This window comes from Lethenteron reissneri, unplaced genomic scaffold (genome assembly GCF_015708825.2).
Source record: "Lethenteron reissneri isolate LAM-NWPU_2019-01 unplaced genomic scaffold, ASM1570882v1 scaffold_1631, whole genome shotgun sequence".
NCBI classification, from domain to species: domain Eukaryota; kingdom Metazoa; phylum Chordata; class Hyperoartia; order Petromyzontiformes; family Petromyzontidae; genus Lethenteron; species Lethenteron reissneri.
Genome location: NW_026891368.1, coordinates 28,001 through 45,475, shown reverse-complemented (window position 1 = coordinate 45,475; position 17,475 = coordinate 28,001).

Genomic DNA, 17,475 nt, shown 5'->3' with positions numbered 1-17,475 from the left:
TATAGAATTGTTGTAACAACACTCCTACAACATCAGAGTGCAGCGCCACATGAAATACGCACTACAATGACAATACTTTAAAGCGATTTGAAGTATGTTTTATTTTCAAAATGGAAATATGTTTTTTTTTTTGGGGGGGGGGGCAGAGCTTGGTGACGTCATATTTGAGGGGGGTCTGACTTTTTGTGACGCCGTGTGACGAGGGGGGGGGAGGGTCAAAATTCGTTCAAAATCGCGTGACGTCATGTATGGACGGCCCCTAAGTACAACCTTTTCAGAGTTCTTTGTGAAGTTCTTCAAGATTTTTGTTCCACAATTGTGAAATGTCACCGCTTGTTTTCACGACTGTCATCAGCAGCTCAGAGATGGCTAAACCTTTCCTCATGCTTGTGTTTGCCTTTTATTTCTCTCATCGAGTATTCGGAAGATCCCTTCTAATATGTCTGTCACTGATTTTGGTGGAAGCGTATCTCCTTGCCTGATTCCTTTGGCCATGTGACTTTTTTGTAGTGTTTTTATCGTATTGTAAATAAATGCCCGGTACAGAGCACAAACCCGGACACCAGGAGCGGGGCTGATGTTACTTTTAGAAGTAAATATAAGCTGACAAGCGTATGGTACTGTTCATACGTTTCATTTTAAGTTTTTAAACCAATTTATATTTCATGTTGCTGATGAAAGGAAATGCACGTCTAACGAGTTGAGGCCTGTAATATACTTTTAAAGTTTGGACGCAAATGCACTGCACATTGAGTGTGAGAATTATTGCACGTAATCCTCCAAAAGTAGCCCGTGGCTTACTGGAGAACGGATGCAATGAAATATTTTAAGCGTATGCAAAGGCACAGTGGACTAATTTGACATGTATTTTCACATTACACTCGCAGGGTGATGACGCCCCAATTGAGACCATGCCATTAGTTAGTGCAAGCGCATTAAAGACATGGATCTGCAGTTAGTCGCCAAATTAATAGTGTACGAACTGTGTGAAATTATCGTGACATTTATTTTGCACGTTACACTCCATTGTTGAACAGTAGTGTAATACACAGGTCTTTGAAGTAAAACATTAAATTAATTCATTCTCGAACAATCTAACAGGCAGAGGTCCAAACATGTTATGCTTTTGATAAGGCTCTGTACTTTCAAGTCGAAATGCTCCAGAGATCATGTCTAAATCTGCAGCACATTGGTAAAAGCACACACCGAAATATGTGTAATTGTGTGCATGGAAGTTAAGCCATGAACAACATATCACATTATTTTTTTGTGATTTCCTATAAGAGTTATGCAAAACGTTTTTCATATATATGCAGCACTGCTGTTGGAGTGAGTGAGTGGTGGTAGGTTTTTACCCTTTCAGCTGGTACAAAAACTGACACCTTTATACAAGGCATCATGTTTGTAATAACCACAACACAAGCAGTCAAAATGCAAAGAAAAAGAAACAACTCTGATAATGATAATGATATGCACTGTCCTTGAAGTTGATTGGTCCACACCCAAGACAGCTTTTCTTAGAGACTAGTCTCCATTGGTGTTGGACCAGATGACGCCAAATGACCCCAATGGAGATTAGGCTCTAAGAAAAGCTGTCTCGGGTGTGGACAAATCAACTTCAAGGACAGTGCATATCATTATCATTATCAGAGTTGTTTATTTTTGTTTGAATTTTGACTGCTTGTGTTGTGGTTACTGCACACATGATGCCTTGTATAATGGTGTCAGTTTTTGTACCAGTTGAAAGGGTAAAAACCTATCACTATATTTTGCCACTGGTAAAGGAGGTCTCATAGTGTTGAGTGAGTGGTATTCGAGAGTAAATGTGAATTAATATGCTGGGCAGGCAGTGCGCGTTTCTCTAATCACTATATTGATAGTGAGATATTTTTTTCTCCCACCACTGGATAATTGCATTGGCTGTGTTAGAGAAGATGATGGATTTGTTTCTCTCTGTCAGCTGATTTGGAAAATTAGAAAATTGAAGAAGAGCATTTAATGTTTGTTAATCCTGCTCTTTTACAGCCTAGAATTCGACTGAGCAATTGGTAATTACACGTGAATATATTTTGTCTGGCTACCTTAGGAGAAACTTGAAAACTGTATGAGAAAGTGATCCATGTATCTATATCAATGACTCTTTCAGCTCACTCCTTTACGCTTCAGTTCTATAAAAACAACTTAGCAGTCGTCCTGCATTGCAAAATGTTGCCTGTTGAGCTATGACAGTCAGGATTCATCCAAAGTAGTGAAGATTTTTTTACCAGGCGTCTTTAAAGATGTCGATGCACTTGCCCAGTAATTGTAACCATGGACAACGCGAGGGAGCATGGTCAACGAGATGGTGGGTGGAGTGTCCACTGATCTATTCCCTAGCTCCAGATTCTCTGCACTCAAATTGTGGCATTTTCCGATGCGTGTTTTCGAGCCAAGCAGTTTGGTGGGCCGAAGGCGTTCATCCGGGAGTGGATCGACGATGTCTGACGATGATGAACACCAACCAAAATGTGTACAGTCATAAAGATGCGTGGAAATATGATCGGTAAAATTACCTTCGTACATAAACGTGTAAATATCGAGTAAAATATTGTTGGTGCTCATGCAAGCAGGTAGGTGTATATATATATATATATATAAAGTATACAGTGTTGATTCTTGTTCACAAGTTGTACACGCGACCAAACGTGCCGTGCGTAATGGGAGTTGGGTGCAATGCAAGGTGCACGAAGGGTCAAGTGCTCACTCTGGAAGTGAGACGGTCTTTCCTCCTTCGGCTGACCCCTAGCTGGAAATCTCTGGTTATAAGTCGAGATAAGTTGTGCCTCCTCTAAAATTAGGACCGCTCGTATAGCTATTGCTTAAAATGGAATTCTGTGGATGCGCACCACAGCAACCCAACATAGTCGGACAGACATCGGTTGCCAACAACATTGTTCTTCATGCGGTGCAATCAATTGTTCACTGTCAGAAGGACCTTGTGGTTGTGGCACATCGCCCAATGTGCAGGGCATGCGTGACCTTGGTTTCCATTTTTCGGTGTTGCTTGTGTTCTGGGTTTTTCTTTTTTTTGTACTTTCTTGGAGCTCAATGGAAAATATATTTAAAATATAAAAGAGATGAGGGGACCCTCGACTGGTTTACAAAGGCACAAGGGATCATTTCGAGCAAAATTGAGAATTCATTTGCATCGTCAGTTTTTTTTTTATGCTCGGAAATTCGTGGAATGGCTAAGGAGCCTTACAGTTTATTTTCTGATTGATGTGCAAATCTGTATTACCTTCAAATAAAGGTTGGTTGTAAAATAGATAGAGTAATCACTTTACAGATAGCCTATCCAAGCTGCTTTGAGTCAATATGTCAATGTCAAGCACTGGCACGGGTTTCCCGAAATTGCGTGTTGATTTTTGTTATGTTTCAGACATTGTTGAGTCATTAAATCCTGCAAAACATTTCGGTTGCTGTGTACTTAATACATCAGTGTCTGTCTTAAGTGTGAGTAGATGTATGTGACATATAAACTAAATACACAGAACTAATGTCGTGCCCTCTCAATGACATACCGTATTGTGGTTTAGAAATTATGGAATAGAGAATGAAGTGTGAGTGGGCCGGAGAGATTTGATAAAGTTTAATTTTACAATGAGAGGAAACATAACAATGTGGGCCAAACAGAAAAGTTTGCAAGCGGTGCATAATACTTGCCACAACATTTGGATCGTAGACATCGACCTTGAAATAGAATGTGTAACAATCGCTGAGAGGTACACAGAGATGCTTGGAGGGGTGCATGCTGGGAATTGTATTGAGATACGGAGGGAAGAATACATGGAGATCCAATGCATATCAGGGACATCATAGTGACTTAAAATGTGCTTGAGCAGGACACATCACGAGAAGGGTTGATGGCTGATGTATAAGACTGGTAACAGAATGGCAGCCAGGGGAGGGATCGTGCCTGAAGATGTGACCACCATGGATAAGGGAAGGATGAGTTTGGCTTATGTGCTCGTGAGATGCATTGTGGCCTTGTGGGATCACGGGGGATGGCAGTGATGTGGTGAGGTCTTCACACAGCAGTGGATAGAGCTCGCTGGTGATGATGGTGACATACTTGTATGAGGGAGCAGTGGCAAAGTGGTTCGTGTACGGAACAATTAACCTATTGACCCCAGATGGATGTTCATCCATGGTCAACATCAATGGTGAGTGATACCTGAACTGATGTAAGGTCATCCTTAACCGCACTAAACAGCATGGCCAAATATGGTTAATAAAACCCACAAGGACAGAACGGGGAGGCCTTCATCCAGCAGTCGATCGACAAAGGGTTGTAGTTTATTATTAATATTGCATCAGGTATATAACGTGGATTTTTTTTAATTGTTGCTGATTTTATAATTCAATGAATGTACAGTATGTGCTATCGGTGTGCCGATGGTGCAATCATTTTGTCAAAGCCAAAATATCACTAAAATGGGCGTACATTGCGATATGATCAGCTTTGTAAGTCGGTATGCAATGAAAATTGTTAACACATCAGCATCAAACCCCTTCAATGGGTAGGGTTGGAAAGAATGCAGTATGTGGGGTTACCAACAATTGATATTTTAAAGTACAGTCATTCAGATAGTGTATGCATATGATACACGTAATTTTTTTTAATTGTACGTTGCATATATCGCCCATATGCAAGAGGTGGACGAACAAATGTACAGCCAGTTTACTAAAGGCCAATGTGAGAACACAGTGCTCTTCTCTCTTAGAAACACAATTGGCAGAGCTGACAACATTCAACAAATAACAGTTTGCTTTAAGTGGCAAAAGTGGATCGTGACAGGCATTCCTTTGTCGACCTGTACGATGTCCACCGCTAAGGAAGAGCAGATGGGTTTGGGTACGGTTCGGTGGAAACTAAATAAATCAACTAAGCATCTGGAATGTATCACACACTGTCAGCTCCTCGGTGCCATGAGAACTCTTGCACACATTAGTTAAACAGCGTGTGACCTTGAGCAGAAACTTTTTGCGAGGCTGGAGGGGACCGGACGGTCAGAGTCGCAGCCAAACACGTGTTCAGAAATGACGGACATCGGGGGGATGGGGGAGGGGGCTTAGAGGCACCACGCACCGGCAGAATTAAGCGGAGGAGCATTTTTAATTTATGGAAAGCAGTTGGCAGCCCTTTTGTTTAATCGGTGTTGAAAATATCTCAAGACAAACTTGCAAACATGGGTGAAATGTTGCACTCAGAGCGTGTTTATTTAATGAGCTGATACTAAAGTAATGCACCAAGGTCAAGAAGGCCCGGTTCAAGTATGTTTAAACGAGCCCAGCCATGTGTGGGACACATTGTAAATCGTAATAATAGCGCTCTAATTTGCTTATGGAGGCAACAACTAAACTAATAACAATTTTTTATTTTATTTTACCGGTTAAGGCCCACTGAGCTGGATAGCCCTATTTCAGAAGCGACCTGGCCACAAATGATAGCTCAAAAAAGTGGCTTATCACGTGGACATTTATAGGAGGCAAATACACTCAGCGTAACGTTCTCCAATGTGGAGGGGAAAACCGGAGGACCCAGGAGAAAAAAAACGGAACATGCAAACTCCAAATATACAGCAGTTTTATTTGTATTATTTTATTATTTCCCTTCTACGTGACTTTACCGAAAGAACCAAGAAGATGAATCCCTGCAGTCACGAAAGCTTTAAATCGAAAAATACAGCAGGCCGTCAAGGGTCGGGATCGAACCCATCAGGAGAGATGTTTAACGTCTCGTCACCATGCGTTTAAAAAGCCAAGTCGAGAGACAGTGACGTTGCCAAGTGCATTGCCTGGAGCCAAATGATTTCTCCTTCCACTGGACCAGTCGCACCCCTGCTTCAGCTGTGCCGGCTGGGTTCGATCGTGCCATGTGCCGGTTGTTCCAAGTCAGTGAGCATCTGTTTAACGCTCAGATATACCCTTTAAGTTGCCAGCTTTTGACGGGAGCCGTTCTATTTTTAAATCGACGTACGCTCACCCGCCAGGCAGGTGGTGCTCAGTTTTTCACGGTTTTTGGAGATGGTCTGATTAATTCAATAAACATTGAGACATATGGGAAATTATACGTGAAACCTTACAAATGTGTGTCTGCGAGTTTCAATTTTCGTCCGCAAATCTGAGAATCCCTCGTTGTCCTTTTCACTTGGCAACCTCTGAAACACTTCAACACCCACTGGATCGTACATACGTATGTACGCATCTTCAACTTCTTTCGCACCGTACGTCGCGTGCCGTGCGAATCGGAGGTGCGGGGGGGGGACAACTAAACACAAAAAGCATCTACACTATGGGAACCTCATTTTCCAGTAAAAATATGATAATTGTTTTTTTACCCTTCTATCTGGCAACAAAACTGACACCTTTTTACAAGGAGTCATGTTTGCATAGACCGCAATATCTGCAGTCATAATACAAACAAAAAATATGTTTGCCAGATAGAAGGGTAAAAAACCAATTATCATATTTGTACTGGCAAAATGAGGTTCCCATAGTGTAGATGCTTGCCCCGAGCTCTCATACTCTGATGGTGCATTGTCTTTGAGTTGTGCGCCTTTTGGCGTCATCTGGTCCAACCCATGTGAGACTAGGCTCTAAGGAAAGCTGTCTCGGGTGTGGACCAATCAACTTCAAGGACAGTGCACATTATCAGAGCTATGTTTTTTGTTTGTATTATGACTGCAGGTATTGCGGTCTATGCAAACATGACTCCTTGTAAAAAGGTGTCATTTTGTTGCCAGATAGAAGGGTAAAAAAACAATTATCACAAAAAGCAGTTGTAAAGAAATTAATTTTTAACGTAGATTTACAAAGTGCATAGATCCAGTGGCCTACTAAGGGCCTTCCAGACGGCCACAGAAAGCTCACCTGAAAGCACTCGATGCAGTGACCGTCTTTGTTCGATGACGAGCCAAAAGCCGCTGCAATTTACGATTCAGGGCCCCGCAGGTTCCGTGGCAAATTGGTTTAATCAGCATGGCGATTGCTCGGGGTGAGCTTGCTATCACCCCAACTAAGATGGAGCAGTGGCTGCTTGTGCACTACTCTTAATAATACATGGATATGCCCTACATAGAGCATTGCCTACACCACATTGCTATTCGCCTAAATCAATTCAATTTCCTCGGAATTAATAGCCTTTAGAGCCTCATAGAACTTTTTTTTTATTCATGACTTTGGAAGATTTTTTTTAACAAATATATATTATTTTCCCTATTCAATTGTTCAAGGACTTCCATTTCAGTGCTTGGCTGTGTTATAAACGAAAATTGTTATGGATTCACCAATCACAATTTGGAGGTTTACATTTTTTTGGTGCAATTCAGAGTGCCAGCTGGTATTCTCATGGCAGATATATTAGAGGCTTGGGCTGGCAAAATAACTGGGGGCGTTATAAAATATGTACGAGTTGTAGGAATTCACATGTTGGAGTGCACATTTTTTTGTGCACTTGATGAGAAATAATTCAGAAATCTTAAGTCACATTGCACAAGCTATCCCTTTGCATTGTTTACACAAGAGCAGCATAAAAGTCTATCATGCTTCAAACATCCCTGACCTCATTCGAGCTGTCCGATGAATTCCCCTAAAAGGTTCTTTATGAGAGGAAGGCATTTTGCAAGTCTTGGCTTCACGTCACGTGTGCACCTATTGTATTTGCTATGAACGTTTCAACCATAAATATATTTTTCCCTCCCCGAAACATTTTGGTTCGATAGGCCACTGAGCAGGAAACTTCCATACGTACTGAAGGCGGTGTCCTTTAGGTGAACCACAAAAAAAAACTATACATACGCAAAACCCTCCTCCTGCGTCTCATCAACTGTAAGCCATTAATTATTAAGCGTGCTATAAGTTAAGCTGGAAATTGCACAGCCGACACACGCACACGGAGGTGAAGTGAAGCGGTCCCTTTTGCAAAGCGAGGCGCGGCACGTATTAATATTAAAAGTCTCGTATTTTAAGCACTGCAAGGGCTAAGGGAAATGGTGACGACGCACCCAGCTGTCCACGCTTGCCACGGTCTGGCACATATCCTCCCACTCTCTCTCTCTCCATTAGTTGTGCCCATGGCGCTCTGCGACCGGGGCACTCATCCCACATTTTGCCACAGCGCCCCCATCCCCCCATGGCCTTGGGTGCACACCACCCACCCACCCCCTCCCACACCGACTGCTTCTCATTTAACCGCCTGTTCGCCGAGAATCACCGCCACCCCATTCTGGAGCACCACAGCCTCACTCCACGCCGCAAATACAAATGAAGGCGAGAGATGGAGGCGAGAGATGGAAGCGAGAGTTTGGACTGCGGCCGACGTCAAAACAAAAGCCCATCTCGTACGGTGGACGCCTTTACCGGTCGAACCTGCACACCGGTTTCAGCCGTCCACGCCGTCCAATTGGCCGACCGTCAAACGAAATCGGGACGCGTGGCACCACGTGACCGCTGCGACCACCTCGTGCCACATGTGGCGATGGCGGCGGCATCGAAAATTCGACGGCCACCGTCAACACTCCGCCCCCGCTGCTGCCGCCGCTGCAGCAGCATTCACTCCTTTAAAGGAGGCACACGGATGGCGTTCACTCTGCGTCGGAACAGACAACGGAGTGGCGAACAACATCAAAAATTACATTCTAGATTTGAAGCTTTCGTGACTGCAAGGATTCATATTCTTAGGTTTTTTCCGTGCTGTGACGGTTCTTCTACCTGAAGACGGAAGCTTGTGTTGCCTCCGAAACGTCGTGATTTTTATTTTATTTTACTTTTAATTTAAACTTTTTTACCTACGTGACTTTTCCGAAAAAACCTAAGAATATAAAATTACATTGTTTTAATCTGCTGCTATTAATCCGTACGAATAAAGAGGGATTTGACGACTCACCAACATTTCCCCTCCTCGCCCAGTCTACACGGGGTTTTTTTTCTCCCGAAATATCCCTCATTGGTGGTTAGACATTGCTGAAAATGAAACTCTGTTCGCTAGTTCTTCCAGGTTGATGCTCACATTTGATTACAGTGGAGGCCTCTTGATTTGAATCATTACGTTCCCATGGTTTGCGCCTGGAATTTTCCGCAGCACGGGCACTCCCTAGCTATTAATTACCCTTAAAATGTAACGGTGCGCCTCAAGTCCCCACGGCTTACATAGTGCTTCATATTTCCATGGGGATTCATAAAAGCTAGAACATTTGCTTTAGTTATTGTGTAGTAAATACACATTTCTTTTAAGTTATACCACTGTGAAGTGTAACAAATGTTGTCTAAATCAAATTGCCGCGTCATAATTCAAAATAGCACACTGATGGTTAGGCATTCGCTGTCATGGATTTGTTTAAAATACACAAGCGTTAAAAATGTTTTGGAAAAAGTGTTTGTCTCGTATACTAAAATATGGTTGCATTGTACAAGAGAAACGTGGAAATATTCACTTAAATCTGTAAAGTTCTGCAATGTTAGCTATGGGGCAGTCCATAAATGACGTCACGCGATTTTTGACGATTTTTTACCCCCCGCCCCCCTCGTCACACGGCGTCACAAAAAGTCAGACCCCCCCTCAAATATGACGTCACAAAGCTCTGCCCCCCCCCTCCCCAAAAAAAACATGCTTCAAATCGCTTTAAACTATTGTCATTGTAGTGCGTATTTAATGTGGCGCTGCACTCTGATGTTGTAGGAGAAAACATTTATTAAAAAGTCTATTTAATTAAATATTTGTTTAACGTTGCTAATTTTGATGTGACGTCACATTTCTCACCCCCCCCCCCGCCCCTCGTCACACATCGTCACAAATGTCTGACCCTCCCCCCGCCCCCTAGATGCGTGACGTTATTTATGGACGGCCCCTATGCATATTTGTAATAACACTCCATACTATATTCTTAAATGCCACAATTGTGTACACTGTATATAGGTACAGCATTGACTATTTATTCAAATTATCGTACCATCTCGACGTAAATGAAATTACCCATATCCAGGTGTGAAAATGTTAAATGAGGCAACTAATCAGGCCGGCGTGTGACATTTCACCTTCTCGTTTTACCTTTTGACTCGAACTCTCAGGCGCCTCCACTCAAACCTTTGAATGATTGTGCAGAATCATTTGTATGCCACAACTGCTACATGTGTGGCCTTTAAAAAAATATATATACAAAGGTTACGATAGCTATGAATTTGGAATTTTGATCGTTCTGAGAAGAAGCACCCAACGTTTGAGACCATTGTTACTGAGGCAGGTTTTCAGATCGCTGATCTTTTGAAGTGTAATGTATTTGATATTCGCCTCGATGTTAAATTAAAGTGGCTATTACACCAATTAGCACGTGGTGAGGTAAAGAACTCCCACCTGTTTAAAGTCGTTTGGCCAGCGCGAAAGCGTAGGCCCAAACGCCCTATGAGTAGATGATTTTCCACCAGCAGTGCTCTGGGCAAGCTATTTCAGGGCTGCACCTTTGTACAACGTTTTGGTACCGGTTTCAGTTCCCAGGTAAACTGAAGTAGGTTTTCCTCCAAAGCCTGGTGATTTCTGTGGGTTGGTTGATGTGGCCTGTTAACATACTAAAATTGGAATTCGTCCATATCGGATCATGTAACACTATTGTCATGTTCATGGAAATAAATAAACAAATAAACACATTACGCGCAACCTGAGTCGAAATAAAAACGCGGTGATTCAGCAGTACTTTCAGTTGGATGCTTTGTCTTCACGTTTGCTCTAATGTAGAATGTTGAAAAAGCACGTGACTTAGTACGAATGCTATTTTTAAAATCCTTTATATTAAGTTCACTTGCTTGCACGCTTACGACCGTGCAAATCTTTCGGTCGTTTTTTTAACCCACTTCCCGTGACCAATCGAGCTGACATTTTGCACACAGACTCGTTGTGCGTGACAATTTATTTTCGTGAATTTTTTTTTTCAAAATTAGACATTTTTTAGGAAAAAATAAATTATATTTAATTACCAATTGCTTAATAGTGGCAGGCAATCATCTGACCCATAGGTGGCAGCCATCTCAAGCCAGAGGACGAGAGGACTCTAGCCGCCACGCATATAAAGGATTTATAGTTAAAAACGTTGTTTTTACGGGTTAATTTTTTCTTCTTTTATACTCCTAATGATATGGACTCCACGCACGGCGGACGAGGATGATGCACGTCGACTGCATGTGGCTGCGGTTTTCACGAAAGGGGCTCTTCGTGCATCGCGAATGTAAATGCACAACCCTTTGTGTGTTACTGCGATTCTCGATGAGAGCCTCACACCGAGTGGGTTATGGGGGTTGTTGTTTATCCTTGCGATGGTCAGTTCCGGTTGGTGAAGGCAGGAGAGCATAAATGTGGGAGAATACTTTCACCGCATCACGCTCTGTCAGATGCGTTTTCTGCGGCCGTCTGGAACGCTCTTCGATTAGCATGGTTGGCTACGTACGGTGTGAAAAAAGTTTAACATACATACTACAAAAAATAACGGGATTTTCTGGACTCCCCGAAAACACTTGTGGTCACTCCATCTAAGCACTAACCAGGCTCCAAACTGCTAAGCTTGTGAGATTTGACAACATTGGGGCGTCTTCTTGGTTCTTTCGGTAAAGTCACGTAGAAGGGAAGTAATAAAATAATAAAAATAAAACATAATAAAATAATTCTCACGACGTGACTTTACCGAAAAAACCAAGAAGATGAATCCCTGCAGTCACGAAAGCTTTAAATCGAAATTTAACATTGGGGCGCATTCTGAGTGATAGGTTTGATTGAAAATGTAGTGCGAATAGTTCGAAACGAGTTCAGGTGACTGCTCATTCAGTTTGGCTGCAGCTCGTCCCGACGCATGCAGAACTGTGAATTATTTGTCGTCTGCAAAAGCAGTGCAATATCTTAAATCCAGCAGCACTCTTTCCTCAAAGGGCCTGTTTGCTCCTGACCATGAATAACACATTTCAGGATATGCAGCAGGTGGTACATTTATTAATTCATGTTGCATGGCCGGCTCTCTGGTCATTGCTCTAAAGCAGCATCCTAAGTAGAATTCCTCCGAGCATGAGATAGCTGAGCATTGATTCACACGAACTAAATGCAGTCAGAACAATGTGGTAAGGATTGCCACTGCCGCACAAGAATAATAATAATAATTAAAGCAAATTGTGGAGTAGTATGTGTTGTTATTCGGCAGTATTTTCACGTACTTTTGACTAATGTGGAAAATAACAATTTTGAACAAGTCATCGCGGTGTTTCTGGTGATGTTTATAATATGAGCCTGCTATACGTGATGTCTGAAGTGGTTTTTGCTCATCAGTTAAGCACATGTTGCAAAAACATCTCCCCACCGTGGTGGTGCCACGGTGTACTGAGTAGCATTCCGCACTTGCAATCCAGAGGTCACTGGTTGCAGTTGATCTTCCGGGGTGTCAGTTGTAAAAAGGGGCACGTTTATTAAATCCCCCTTCCTCTAGCCACTGAGCAGTCTTTTGTTATGCAGTCTATTCTTAGTCTTAAGCCTCACCTTACCATATTAATAAAAAGTGTGCCTTTCCGGGCCCTTCCCCCCTCAACCATTATATATACGGAGTGGTAGCTCTTGTAATTTCTCATTTACTTGATACAGCTGTCGTGGCTGTGACGGTTCCATCTGAAGACGGAAGCTTGTGTTGCCTCCGAAACGTCGTGATTTTTATTTTTTATTTGAATTTTTATTTTACTTTTATTAATTTTAATTTTTTACCTACGTGACTTTACCGAAAAAAACCTAAGAATCGGGTGCCATGGTGGCAAGATGTTAACTACCTCGCCTGGTATACAGGAGGTTGTGCCTTCGATGTCATGTTAACTACCTCGCCTGGTATACAGGAAGTCGTGCCTTCGATGCCGACCCTGACACCTGTATATTTGGAGTTTGCATGCACTCCCTGTGGTCACGTGGGTTTATCTCTGGGTCCTCCAGTTTTTCCCTCCACATAAAAAAAAACATGTGCTGAGAGTATTTGGCTGCTATACATTTCCACATGATAAACCACTTTATTGAGCTATCATAGGGTCAGGTCATTTTGGGAAAAAAGAGCTCTATAGCTTAGTGGGTCTTACCTGATAAAACAAAAACACGTTCAGGTTTAGTTTGTAAATTAATTCCCTGTTACGACTGCGACTGGGTAGATTTTTCTGCATCCCGATGACGTACGCCGCGTGTTGTTCGTCACGATGTCTGACGATTCGCTCCGCGTTAAGCAAACTTCAGTTCACAAAACTCTTAGCACGTCGAGCGACACATCGGACATCGTGCCGGACAACACGCGGTACGACCTGGAAACATCACGTCAGATGGATTGCTTAGGTAAAACACAAGAAGCAAGGTTAACGGCTTTGATAAATAAACGCACAAGGACACATTCCAGTATATCAAATAGTTTATTCTTTTTTTTAAGTTATTGTTTTTCAGGGGATTGGTTTTTTTTCGGTATTTGTTGCTCTTTAATTTTTATTCATTATTACCTTTTTTATATAAAATTAGCAGTGAAATTTAAACCTTTGTACAAAACACAGTATCCTGTGCTTCCACAGTTCAGAGAGCATCTATTTCTTTTTGTCAAACACATTTTAGCAACAAAAACAAAAAAATGCGATACATGAAATTAGCTGGTGAGGCTAACACAAACATAAGTAACCTTAAGAAGCTGGAACAAATCGGGACATCCATGTTATACGGTACAATACTCTTAGTTCTTTCGGTAAAGTCACGTAGGTAAAAATGAAATTAAAATTAATAAAAAAATAAAAACAATCAAATCACGACGTTTCGGAGGCAACACAAGCCTCCGTCTTCAGGTGAAACTGTCACAGCAAAAAATCTGCATCAAGTGGAGACAAGTCCTAAGAGGTACGACCTTATATACTTTTGCTGTGACAGTTTCACCTGAAGACGGAGGCTTGTGTTGCCTCCGAAACGTCGTGATTTTTTTTATTAATTTAAATTTAATTTTTTACCTACATGACTTTACCGAAAGAACTAAGAGTATGATTCCTTGCAGTCACGAAAGCTTCAAATCTAGAATACAGTACAATGTTGATTACTTTGTGAAAAATATCTAGTATGGAGTTTTTGCTTTTTCAAATTACTTTTGAATTTGTAAAAAGATGTCTCTGGAAATTCCAAACCAACTCGATTCAGAATGTAATACGCCAGCCATAATCTCACGTGTCCCAGAAAGCATTCAGAACCCTGGTAAAAGTACAGAGAGATGCTTAAGCAAACGCAATGCATTAAACCCAATCAAAGACCCTCTTTGAAAACATAATATTGGCCACAGAGTGTGCATACGTACGTCTAAGAAAGTTGTTACTTTTCCAAAAATTGTGTTCAAGAGAAAATATCGACGATCGATTGGATTGGGTGATCTGCAATGTTATTATCTTTATGGGAGCGGTTACGTTGGCTTTATTGAAGTTTATTTTAAAAAAGAATGTATAGTTTTCAAAACCAATATTTAAACGGCAACATTCCATAAGACGTGCATCTGAGGCAGGTCCCATTAAAGCAGTGGTTCTTAACCTTCACTGCAGCTTTCGTGACTGCAGGAATTACTCTTTGGTTCTTTCGGTAAAGTCACGTATAAAGATAAAATAATAAATTATATACTAGCATACGACGTTTCGATTGCAACACAAGCAATCATCATCAGGTATAAATGAGATCAGACTCTCTGTTGTATTACATTACATGTCTAAGTAGACTAGATTTGTGTTTCTATTTCATTTATACCTGATGATGATGATTGCTTGTGTTGCAATCGAAACGTCGTATGCTAGTATTTAATTCATTATTTTATCTTTATACGTGACTTTACCGAAAGAACCAAAGAGTAACTTTACTGCAGCCTTGCACCCCTTCGGATGCCAATGGTGACAAAATGTATAACGTTAATGAATACATAGGTTTGGTGGAACAAAGTCGTTGTACTTAGTGCCCGTGCTTAATTTGTCTTTCGATTATTTACCTTCGAAAAAAATCTGTCCGTGTCTCACACCCCCCAGAAAGGGCATCTCGCACCCCCAGAGGGTGCGTGCATCCGAGGTTAAGAAGAACCACTGCGTTAAAATGATGTACTGTGGATTTCCACTTTTGAAATTACTTTCACGAGTCACCTCCTTTTGCACACCAGAAGCTTAACATCATTTTATATTTTGTATTTGGATATACAGGCCGTGAATAGAACAAAAAAAATATTTAGCCCACATCTTTTGGCTGCATTTTATGTAAAGGCAAAATGAACCGAATGGAGAGACACTGAGAAAAAGCCACTTTCATTAAAAGTGTATAAATCACGAAAGAGAAGGACGAGGTAATGCACTTGGAGTAAAAATGGACTCGTTGAGCAATGAAATCAGGAATGTTTTTTTGTTGTGCAGTTCCAAAAAATTGTTTCAATCTCCTGCTATCTGTGTGCATCTACTTGATGAGTACATGGCTGAAAGGGACATTAAAAACATCCAAGCCGAACTAAACTCCACTTCATGACGACGGGATCTTTACCGGCTACCTCCAGCATCAAAAAGACACCGACCCATCTCTGTTTGTTACAAAACAAAAAAAAATCACTGCTTATGTTCCATGAACAAACGCGAACTTAAAAAAATGGTCAACGTCACATGATGCGTGACCGTTCTAAATCGAAACTGGACAACAGCATCGGCATTAAAGGTGCACCAAGTGATACTATTTAATATTGCCTCAATAATAATGTGTTTTCCTCATTTGTATCGAACTACTTATCAATAATTTACCGGCTGCTGCAACTCTTCTGCGGATAATGTTCGTTTAAGTCTGTTACACCCCTTGCAATTACTTTATCAAGTCAAGCCACATTGATCAAGCACACTAGCATGTTATTGTCTGTTCCGTAAACAAACGATAAAAGCAAAACGTGTCAGCATTGCTAACCAGTTGCATAAACACGAGCAACAAAAACTATTCGGCATTCTGCATCTAGCATATCTGATGACCTAAAATGAGCCTATTAATCTCGAGTTTAACAATACGTTTTGAAAGGGTAATTTGATGACACTGGGCACACCTTAATGATTCCGATTTAATGAAAGCCATAAAAATCGATGTGAATAATAAAAACGTAAACCAGAAATCCATGTCCGTCGACGACGCGGATTTCTTTTAATGGTTCCATAAACAAATCAATAATATGTTTCAAACTGCCGCGTGTTGATGCTTTGCATTATGGACATGTAAATGAGAACTAATAAATACGTGAATAATGAACGCCTGTAGTTATACAGTTTCTGAAGAGATACTTCTACAATATAAATCGTTCCACAACCGAATGTACTTTTACAAAGCAAACTAAACTTCACATCGTGTTTATACTTTTGCACAAACATTCATTGCACTTGTTAAGTTGGTGGCTTTTTTTTTTTCATTTGTCTGCTGCTCTGTGGGAGGCATTCACAAACACTTAATTTATTTCCTAAATGCGAAAACATGAAACGAGTGTTACCGTTTTCATCTCCCTCCAGGAAATGGGTTTGGCGTGGGGCCCCTTTTGAAGGATGCTACAAGAGGCCTCGGCTTAAAATCAGTTTGTAATATGAGATAAGAGTAAAAAAAAAAGTTGTTTTTAATGAATACAGAGCCACGTCGATTGACAAATGCACTGAAATAAATTTTAAAAGAATATGTCGATGCTTTAAATTGAAAACAACAGTGCACATTGAAAACATTTAAATGTTTTATACAGGCCACAGTGCCTTAACAATTGCAATAATCTGCATTCAGGACCGAGTCTCCCCCGTTCGCAGTTCCATGTGCACCACATGCATCGTTATACCCCTGCTAACGAACGCTCAATCAGCCGCTCTTCATATAGATTTTACGTGATCAAGTAATATTCGTACAATAAGATGCCTAAGAAGACGGAACATTAAATGGGGGGAAAAAAAGGTCTGGAATTAAGTTAAACAGGTAAAGTCAATCAACACATTGTTTAGGTACCCTCAGACAGTGCTGAAACATAAACAATAGTTCACTCATGCTAACAACATGATCATTACCGTTATTGATGTTTAAGGCTTTGACATTACTGTATGAGCACTGGATTTTCTTTGTCTAACACCGTATTAGAAAATGCCATTATGTTAAACTATAGATATCAAAGCATTTCTGGCATTTATGGATTAACTGAATTGAGTTTCAAAGTCATTTCTCTCTGTTTCTTTGAGAATGACCCTCAGGTCTTAGTATTTTACTTTCAGTACTTGAGCATGCGCATGGGAACCTCCTCAACTTGCTTTGAACGTCACCGGCGAGTAGTTGACCGATTCCTGCAAATTGCGAAAACGTCACCCTGCGATCACCTCTCTCTGACCCTCCTTCATCGCCTCTTCTCATTTTCTGCATCCCTTTCGATCTTCATTTACTTTTAGTTTTCT